Source organism: Jaculus jaculus, chromosome 14 (genome assembly GCF_020740685.1).
Source record: "Jaculus jaculus isolate mJacJac1 chromosome 14, mJacJac1.mat.Y.cur, whole genome shotgun sequence".
NCBI lineage: Eukaryota > Metazoa > Chordata > Mammalia > Rodentia > Dipodidae > Jaculus > Jaculus jaculus.
Window position 1 is genome coordinate 36459172 of NC_059115.1, and position 10821 is coordinate 36469992.

The 10821-nt window shown below is 36.9% G+C and overlaps 1 non-coding gene across 1 annotated transcript; it reads right to left on the reverse strand.

Moving 5' to 3' along the window:
* Window positions 1-1447: 1447 nt before the first annotated feature.
* LOC123454932 lies at window positions 1448-1551 on the reverse strand. Its single transcript, XR_006633577.1, has one exon. It is a non-coding gene; the product is annotated as a U6 spliceosomal RNA (small nuclear RNA).
* Between the last annotated feature and the right edge of the window lie 9270 nt (window positions 1552-10821).

Below are 10821 nucleotides of genomic sequence, written 5' to 3' on the forward strand. Positions count from 1 at the left end.
AGAACATTGCTCATGCCTCAAATCCATCTTCTATTACTCCAATTATTAAACTCACTCTCTTACATAAAAGTAGTGACATCATTGAATCCAGTCAATTTAAGAATCAAGGTTCAATGCTCAAACCTGTGCTTGCATTAATGATAATATAAGTGACTAGAACTATTTTCCCTACTCAATTGAAACACTACAGTTATTAGTTGCTATACTTCTACAGCTAATGTTTAAAATGTCTGTATTGTTCATATTATTAACATATTTGTTTATTAATTAACACAAAGTATTTTTGTTCAAACAAATGCAGGAAAGGATGTAGACAAAAGGAATCCCTTAAACTCTGGTGATAGTGAACTGTTCCAGCCACTCTAGAAATCAGTATAAAGGTTCCCTAAAAAAACTAAAGCCACTCCTATTTTCTGATGCAGGCATACACCATCTGGGAATTTACCTAAAAGACTCTTTTCAATATATGACAGAAATATACTTAAATCAATATTTACTCAGCGCTATTCACAATTAACTAAGTTGCAGAATGAGGTGTCTGAAACACAAAGTAAGTTAAAAGAAACAATATGGGGATTGTCAAGATGGTTCTGATGGTACAGAGCTTGTTTTACAAGCATGAAAACTGAGTTTGATTCCCAAATCCCATATTTGGTGACATACACTTGGGGCAGTATAGTTAGCAAGATCCCCAGGTCTCATTATCCAGCAAGTCTAGCCTAATTATCCAACTCCAGGCCAATAAGAGATGATGTCTCAAAAGATGCTGATGGTGTTTGGAGCAACAATATATGAGGCTGTCCATTTGCCTCCTCAAACATGTACAAACACTGGCACATGAATGCATGTACAAATGCACACAAACACACACACAATGAAAAGAAAATATGATATAGATGCATTTTTTCAATCGTGAAAAAGCTATTTCATTTACAGGAAAATGCCAATAACTGGAGATAATCATATTAAATAAATCAAATCAATCACAGAAAGGTAATGTTGCATGTTTACAATTATTTGTGGGTCCTAAACTTCAGATATACCTAAAATCACATATGGACAGATGACATGAAAGTAGAAGTTCAAATGTCTATGGTAGCAAAGGGGACTTATGGAAGAGAGGGTCAAGACAGGGATATAGTATATTATATATATTGCATGCCCATGTTACCCTGTATTAAAAAAGTATCTAAAACAGCTTTAAACATTAGAAAATTCTCCACTCATGATTCTTTTTGTCAATCATGCCTAATTAGGTGTAGATATTGACCTAAATGAATGTTTTCAAAGTAAAGAAAATGCATAATGTTTAATGATTACCAAGTAAATGTACAAATATGGATTAATTCATAAAAAATTAATTAATTCCTCTCCAAGGTAGATTCTCTCAGTTATGATGTTTTTCTCCTTACATATTCAAATCTTTTTCATATGACTTAAGGTAATTTTATAGTTCTTGATGCATGTACACATCCTTTGCACATTTGTGCAGGGGCCATGATAACCTTCTCTGTTATCATTCCAATTTTAGTATATGTGCTCCTGAAGCAAGACCTCCTTTGCACCTTTGTGAACTTTTCGATTTTAGGTTTTCTTTGGGTAAGATTTTTCACTGTTGTTTATTTTTACATTAGCTGTGTTCTCTAAGAAAGTACTAGACTTCCGGTTAAGATGACGGTGTAGGTACCACTCCAAAGCAGCCCCTGGGGGAAAAAGACAAAAAAATCTCAGCAAAATATACACTTTTACTAAAAAGTGAGGTGTATAGGAAATTCAAATGGCAGGGGAGAAATAGAAGAGATCCATAGCATCCAGAGCCCGCACAGGCTGGCAAAAGTGGCCCCAGCAGGTCCACCAACCACGGCGGCGGCGTACCAGAAAGCCACCAGGCTTGGCTTGAGCCACAGGAAAAGCAAGGTGAGGGGAGCTTCCACTCACACCAGAGCTGTCTGCAATTCAAAAAATGTGAAGGGAGAGGGGCAGTGAACAATGGAGGAGCAGACCACGAGGTAGAAGAACATGTGGAACAGTGAGAGAACTAGAGCAGCTGTGGCTCCATCCCCTCCCCACCACCTGAGCCCAGCTCAAGTGAACAGAGCAGCAGTCCCAGGACCTGGCCATGCCAACTTGAGCCAACAGCAGGACCCAAGCAGGAGCAGGGTCGGGCAGCAACATCAGCAGCTCTGGCAAGAGCAGCCCCAGCAGTGGCGGATCCAGTAGCAGCAGCTTCAGTGGCAGCACTGGCAGAACCAGCAGTGGCAGCTACAGCAGCAGCAGCTTCAGCAGCAGTGGTGACAGGCCCAGCAGCGGCAGCTTTAGAAGCAGTGGCGACAGATCCAGCAGCGGCAGCTTCAGCAACAGCAGTAGCATTTCCAGCAGTGGGGGCACCAATCTGCAAGATCACAGTAGCCAGCTTTGGTTTACCTGGCAGGAAAAGCCAGTGCCCAGCTCCAGAAATCAGGACAGCAGCCCAACACCCAGCCAGCAACTTGACTGAGACCAAAATCATCCAAAAATGTAACTAGGATTGATTGCACCAGGGAAAGGTCTCACTTGGTCACAAGCTGACTTGGATCCCTCAACAGACCAGAAATCTTAACCTCTTTGTGGCTAGAGGATCTGATTCTTACAATAACTACTCTTGCATAAATATTCAGTGCTGATTTTGATTGAATGTGTACAGTGTTTAGTTAAATTTTAGAATCTACCTGTATTTTATTCCACTCAGCCTACTAAAATACTACCATTGCAGGGAAACTCAACCCCAAGGAACACCTTTGTAGATACTCTGAGAGCCTTAAGCACCATACCTAAAACCTTAAGCTACTATCCTGAAGATATGTAACATCAAATCAATTGATACAGCTAAGAATACCTAGCTAGCTAGAAAATCCAAGCATTAACTTAATCCAAGATGCAAAAATATATACATAATAACAAAAGAAACACTAAAAAGCAAGACAATATAAATACACCTAACAGTATTAATGCATCAGAAATGACCTCCAGTGAGAACAAGTTGGAGGAAATGCATGAGAAAGATTTCAAAAGAATAATTGTAAATATGTACAAAGAAGTCAGAGAACAAATCAAAGGAGTCAAAGAGGAACTTAAAGAGGAAATCAAAGGAGTCAAAGAATATGCAGGACACCAATTTCATAAAATAAAAAAGGCAATACAAGACATAAATAAGGAAATAGAAATAATAAAGAAAAAACACTCAGAATTAACAGCAATGAAGAATACAGTTAATGAGATAAAAAAAAAAAATCTGTAGAAAATCTCACCAGTAGAATGGATGAAGTAGAGGACAGAATATCTAAGCTAGAAGACCAGGTGGCAGATCTAATACAGGCTAACAAAAGAAAGACAAACTTATAGAAAAGTATGAGTGGGAATTTCAAGATATTTGGGACACTATGAAAGGACCAAAGAATTCAAAGAATTCAGGGCATAGGAGAAGGAGAATTCCACTCCTAAGGCATAGTAGGCGACCTCAACAAAATCATAGAAGGAAACTTCCCCCAAATTGGGAAAGAGGTAGCCTTTAGAACAGCATCCAGACAAAACCTAGAAAAAACCTCTCCTTGCCATATGATAATCAAACTACCAAACACACAAACCAAAGAAAAAAATTGAAAGCAGTTAGAGAGAAAAATCAAGTTACATACAAGGGAAATTCCATCAGGATTACAGCAGATTATTTAAACTTTAAAAGCCAGAAGGGCTTGGAATGATGTATTCCAAGTTCTGAAAGATAACAACTGTCAACCAAGGGTATTTTATCCTGCAAAGGTATCCATTCAAATAGATGGATAAATAAGGACATTCCATGACAAAAGCAGGTTAAAGGGGTATTTTAAGACAAATCCAGCTGTACAGAAAATACTTGAGAGAATCCTCCATGCTGAAGAAAAGTGAAAGCACACATATAAGGAACTTAGAAAAAACAAGCAATACTCAAATACTAGTTAACACAAGAAAGCAAAGGTAAAACCGGGACCATAAAAAAAAAAAAAGGCAAACATAAATACACACCTTTCAATAATATCTCCTAATATCAACGGCCTCGATGCCCCAATGAAAACACATAGGTATGCAGACTGGGTTAAAAAGGATCCTACAATTTATTGTCTCCAAGAAACTCACCTTTCTACAAATGATGGACATTATCTTAGGGTGAAAGGTTGGAAAACAGTATTTCAAGCTAATGGGCCTAGAAAACAAGCAGGGATTCCTATCCTAATATCTGACAAGGTAGACTTTAGTCCAACGTTAATCAAGAAAGATAAGGAAGGCCACTTTTAATTGACTAAGGGCACACTCCAACAGGAGGACATTACAATCCTAAACATATATGCACCTAACATGGGGGCTCCCAAATTCATCAAACACTATTAGAACTATGGTCACAGATAACACCAAACGCAGTGGTGGTGGGTGACTTTAACACCCCCACTCTCACAGATTGACAGGTCATCCTGGGAAAAAAATAAACAGAGTCATCTGGACAAAATAAGGTCATAGAAGGAATGGACCTAACAGATATATACAGCACATTTCATCCAAAGGCTGCAGAATATACATTCTTTTCATCAGCACATGGAACATTCTCTAAAATAGACCATATATTAGGACACAAAACAAATCTTAACAAATTCAGGAAAATTGAAATAATTCCTTGCATTCTATCTGACCACAATGGAATTAAACCACAAATCAGTAGCAAGAAAGACTATAGAGCCTACACAAAATCATGGAAACTAAACAATGCACTACTAAATGATGAATGGGTTAATGAAGAAATCAAGAAGGAAATCAAAAAATTTATAGAGTCAAATGATAATGAGAACACAACATACCAAAATCTCTGGGACACAATGAAGGTAGTTCTAAGGGGTAAATTTACAGCCTTAAGTGCCTAAATTAGGAAACTAGAAAGGTCACAAGTAAACGACCTAATGCTTCACCTTAAAGCCTTGGAAAAAGAAGAACAAGGCAAACCAAAAATCAGTAGTTGGGAAGAAATAATAAAGATTAGGGCAAAAATTAATGAAATACAAACAAAAAAAATCCAAAGAATTAATGAAACAAAGAGTTGGTTCTTTGAAAGTACAAATAAGATTGATAAACCATTAGCAAATCTTACCAAAAGAAAGAGAGAAGGACACAAATTAATAAAAACAAAGATGAACAAGGTAACATCACACCAGATTCCAGAGAAATTCAAAAAATCATAGGGACATACTATAAAAGCATATACTCCACAAAGTATGAAAATCTGAAAGAAATGGATGATTTCCTTGATATATATGACCTACCTTAATTAAATCACGATGAAATTAATCACTTAAATAGACCTATAACAATCATGGAGATCCGAACAATCAATAGTTTTCAAAAAAAATAATAAAATAAACCATGCCCAAATGGATTCACTGCTGAATTTTACCAAACCTTCAAGGAAGAGCTAACACCATTGTTTATTAAGCTTTTCCAGGAAATAGAAAAAGAAGGAATTCTACTAAACTCCTATGAAGCCAGCATCACCCTGATACCAAAACCAGGCAAAGAAAGAACAAAAAAAGAAATTTACAGACCAATCTCCCTCATGAACATAGATGCAAAAATTCTCAGCAAAAAATCACATGATCATCTCATTAGACACAGAGAAAGCATTTGGCAAAATCCAACATCCCTTTATGATAAAAGTCCTACAGAAACTGGGAATAGAAGGAATATATCTCAATATAATAAAAGCTATCTATGACAAGCCTACAGCCAACATATTACTAAATCGGAAAAAACTGGAAGCTTTTCCCCTAAAATCAGGAACAAGACAAGGGTGGGAAATGCTGGGAAATGGAACCAGTCAGATGTTCCTCAACTGATGAGTGGATAATGAAGATGTGGCACATTTATACAATGGAGTTTTACTCAGCTGTAAAGAAAAATGAAGTTATAAAATTGCAGAAAAATGGATGGATCTGGATAGGATTATACTAAGTGAGGTCACCCAGTCCCAGAAAGCCAAGTGTCACATGATCTCCCTCATATGTGGATCTTCTGCATGAGAAGGAAAATACTTAGTTGCAGAGGCCAGTAAGTTAAAAAGGAGATATAAAGGAAAGAGAAAGGAAGGGAGGAGGGTACTTAATAGGTTGGTATTGTATATATGTAAGTACAATGATTGAGATGAGGAGGTAATATGATGAAGAATGGAATTTCAAATGGGAAAGTGCACTGGGGGGACGTATTACCATGGGATATTTTTTATGACTATGGAAAATGTTAATAAAAATTGTGAATATATATACATATATATATATATATATATATATATATATATATATATATATATGAGAAAAAAGAAAAAAAAATAAGGTGCTAGATTATTTTATTCACAAGCAGCTAATTATTTCAGCTTTTCTTGGCTTCTATAGTTTCAAATATTTTTATGTTTTGTGTGTCTAATGCTGGAAATGGAATGTAGAGCTTCACATAAATTAGGCAGGAACTCTACCACTGAGGTACATACCCAGCATTCAAAATACTGTTATTGCCTGAGTAAATAGTTTTTTAAATAAGTACCTGGGGTATGGAGATATGGCTTAGAGGTTAAGACCTAGGTTCAACTCTACCCATATAATGTCAGATGTACAAGGTGGCACATGAATCTAGAGTTCATTTGCAGTGGCTAGAGGCTTTGGCGTGTCCATTCTCTATCTCTTTCCCTCCCACTCTCTCAATCAAAATATAAATAAAATAGTTTTTAAAAATACTCTGCAGCAATCTTGAATAACATATTCTAAGTATCCTCTCTGTCCCATGACTCATGATGCTCACCTTGGCAATGCACAGCATTGTCCCAGGATTCTGAAGGCTGAGAAAACAAACATGAGCTTTTCACAGCTTCCAACAGTATTTCTCTTTAGCTATTCAGCAAAGAAAATGTGATCTACAATACATTCTGTGTTTACAGGAAGAACTGAAGAATCTGAACAAAAACTAGAAGTTAAGTAAAAGGTAAAGTCAAATAGGATACAAAAAGGTAAAAGGTAGACATGAGCTTAAAATCTGTCCTCCATGAAAGAGGTCACTCTTGACTTTAGAACCAAGAAATCTGATGAGGTTAAAATCACTACTGCAAATGAGTTTCCTGAGAAGCAGAGCAAGCTGAAGGAAGTTCACTGGGGAACACTTTTGGAATCAACCCCATTAAAGCAAGCCCATGAAAGAACTGAAACTTCATTTGCACTTACACACTTACACTTGGTGAACTCTGGAGAGATCCAAGAAGGCCTCTCAGTAGCAGTCATTGGTCTCTGTCTCACCAGGAGGGAGCTCAGCAACTGTGGGGAACACCTCTGTTTGTCCGGAAGGTGGAATCTGAATGCAGAATCCACTGGATAAACTGTGGAATTTTAAAAATCAAATAGACAACAGAGGAATGAACCTGATGCCTAGAACGGAGTGACAGAGTCCATTATTCCCAGGCTAGGAATTCTAGAAAACTCTGAAATTCATCATTAAGTAGACATTTCTTAAGCACTTAGAATGAAAATTGACAACTGGTAATCAGGATGACATATTGATTCAATCCGTCTGTCCAAACCAGGTAATTTAAATTGCACCATAAAAGAAACTTGGGCTTCCAAGTTATGGTAAATCATAATATAAAATAAGCAACATATTTTATTCAAAAAGTAAAATAAAACAACCATGGAAAAGGAAAAATGACAATGTAAGACCAGAGACAGCTACTCTCTTAAATGTCGTCTCAATTGCACACATACACACACATCTGAACATAATTATATATGTGTGTACATACAAGTGTGTGCATGTGCATACATATCAGCCAAGCATCTGACAAAAGTATGTTTGATTTATCATAAGTTTGGAAAACAGAGCTTAAATGAAGCTCCAAGTTAATGACCAGAAATAATTAGTAATAATAAGTAAGGTTGATATGTGAGCATAAAGTGTTATGGTAGAAATTTGTATCATTCTCTGATCCATAAACTACTTTGTTAATGGTTTGTGTAATTTTATAGTTCAGTTCAGAGACCTTGAGCATATGTTATCAGGTATAGAAGTTGGTGCCATTCGTGGGCTGTATCCTTTAAAGACATATTTTATATATTCATTAAATTTACAGATTATCTGAACCAACAGGAAGAGTTATGAGATTGCATGCAAACATGAGGATACCATAACATATCTATCTTTAGTTATTATAACTTACGTCAGATAAACAAAGTGCAGCCACTGTCAGAAAAAAAATGACAAGAAATTCCAGAATTTATTTCAAAAAAGAAATTCTTAATCAAAATATTAGCTGATATAACTAAGGGAAACTAATGAACAAAAATGTCAAGTTTAGTAATGCTGTTCAAGACAGTGAGAAATATGTTAATTTTAAATAGCTTCCTCATAGATAAAAGCATTACTCTGTTCCAGCTTCCAGTCATGTCACTCCATGATATGTGCCAATAGCATATGGTGTCTTCAGCAGTAGGGTCTTACCACTGACCTATGGTGGGTCATCAAGCACTCTGACATAGATCTGTCTTCTTTTGGGAGACCTTTTAGGTCTCTATGATCAAAAGGTTATTGTGGATGATATCCACCACAAGTTATAGGTCAGGGCCAAAGAAGAGAAGGAAGAAAAGGATAAGTGACATGAAAGAGATAGAGTGATAAGAGAGAAGAGGGAGAGAGAGAGAGAAGCAGAAGTAGGAGGAGATAATGTCTAGTTTTGATCATACCCTCTCCAGGGCCTTATAAATCTGGGTTTCCTGTAAGAACCTGGTGGAGGTTCAACCAGTTGGTCTGTCTCTTAGGATATAGAGTTTTATGCCAGAAAGTGCTACATGAGTGACTGGGGGATAATGACCAATAGCTGTCCAAGCAATGCATGGTCTAATCTACCTAGCAGTATACAAAGTGACATGATGCTCATACAAGTATGATAGTGGTGCATAGCCATGGTGGGAAATCAGCTATTCTCAATTTGGCTAATTGATCTGCTCAGTGGAACAGAATCCATACCTGAAGCTGGGAAACAAGTCAGAACCATATCCAAAAATGAGCCTGCTCTCAATTAAACTCTCTCTAAAAAACAATGGATATCACATTTACTAGGTGCTAACTTTACGTTCCATTGAGAATGTGCTTCTCTTTTTCAGATAGATGCAGATCCTAAAGAGAGAATCATCCCATCATACCCCAAAAGGGCCCCAGCTAAAACTAAGAATAATTGGGGAAACATGTAAGAATGCTGTTTTCTTGGCGAACCAGGAACCAGCACAAAGGTGAAGGAGATAGGCACAGAGAACAATCAACCCCTACCAAACCAGATATCCAGAGACACAGAGGTGCCCACGATCTCAACACGGAAACTGACCTAATATGAACCCAACATGGCTCAGGGAAATTTGCAAAAGAGGGGGAGGAAAGAATGTTAGAGCCACACCTTGGGTCATGACATGCAGAGACATTTCCTCCTACCCAAAACTAAAGACTACCCCCACAATGCACAACCCATATATCCCAACAAGGGGGAGGTCCCTGTGGAGGGGGGAGGACAGGGAGTAGGCTAACAATGGTACCAACTTGACCATATTCACTGGCTACAAATAAGTAAATAAATAAATAATTAAATAATTTTTAAAAAATTACTCTGCACTGAAAGAATTTTTCAGGTACAAAGCCAGAATCCTAATTACTGCACATACTTTAAGCTCAGATCCACCTGGTCAATTATGACTGCAGTCAATAAATTCTATTTTGCTTACAGCAGATTGCACTTGTGTTCCATAGCCTGCAGTGACTTCTTTTCAAATGGAACTTGAAAAAGGGTAAGAATATTTGCATGTTACCCTGAGATTTAGGACAAACATAAATTATATAATGTATATAAGCTCAAAACTACATTGTATGTGCAAGAAATATAAATACTTTCACTTATCAACTTAAAATAAAGTAATATTTAAAATTGTATATTTTAAAATTAGATGAGTTAAAATTTTTTTTAAAAAAATACTATTTCAAATGAGAAGCACTGGAATTTAGCTCAATGAAGAAATTTTCTAAAATCTAAACAATATGATTCAGAAAATCTTCAAAAAATAGACAATATACCCCAGGTTGCAAAAGGTATTCAAGGAGATATTTGGAAAGTGTGGTGACAATTTAGGCGTGAGATAGGAAGACACATTTGGTGACCCATGAAGCTTGATTCAAATATGAGATCCCAATTACAATTTTGTTCTGTTATTCTGTCAATAAATAAGCTTGTTATAGATAGGGTCAAATAGATGTTTGGCATTCATGTGGTAAAATAGCCCTCAAAAATAAAATGAATGCCCAAGCTCAGTGTCATTTTATTTTTATTTATAAATAATCAAGAGTCAATACAATTTCTGCTAAATTAGAGGACACAAGCATGTGTCCTGCTTCCATGCTGAACCTGATAATCAGCCCCAGGGTGTAGCAGACAGATCCTGAGGATACTCAACACCTACCAAAATACAGATCCAGAGGCTCTTAAGAGGTCATCACTGAAGAAGACATAAAACTCACTAGTCAAAGCTCAGGGAAATTTTTGAAAGAGGGGTCAGAGAAAGATTGGAAGAGCCATAGGTTGAGACATCATTCCCAGAGATATGCCCTCCAGTGACTACTAACTGACTACTGATCCCACAATGCATAAAATACAACCCCATAGGGAATACCTACGACTCCACTGAGGAGAGTCCCCAATGGGGAGATGAGGAAAAAGAGGGTACCAACACATTATATATCATATGAAATATG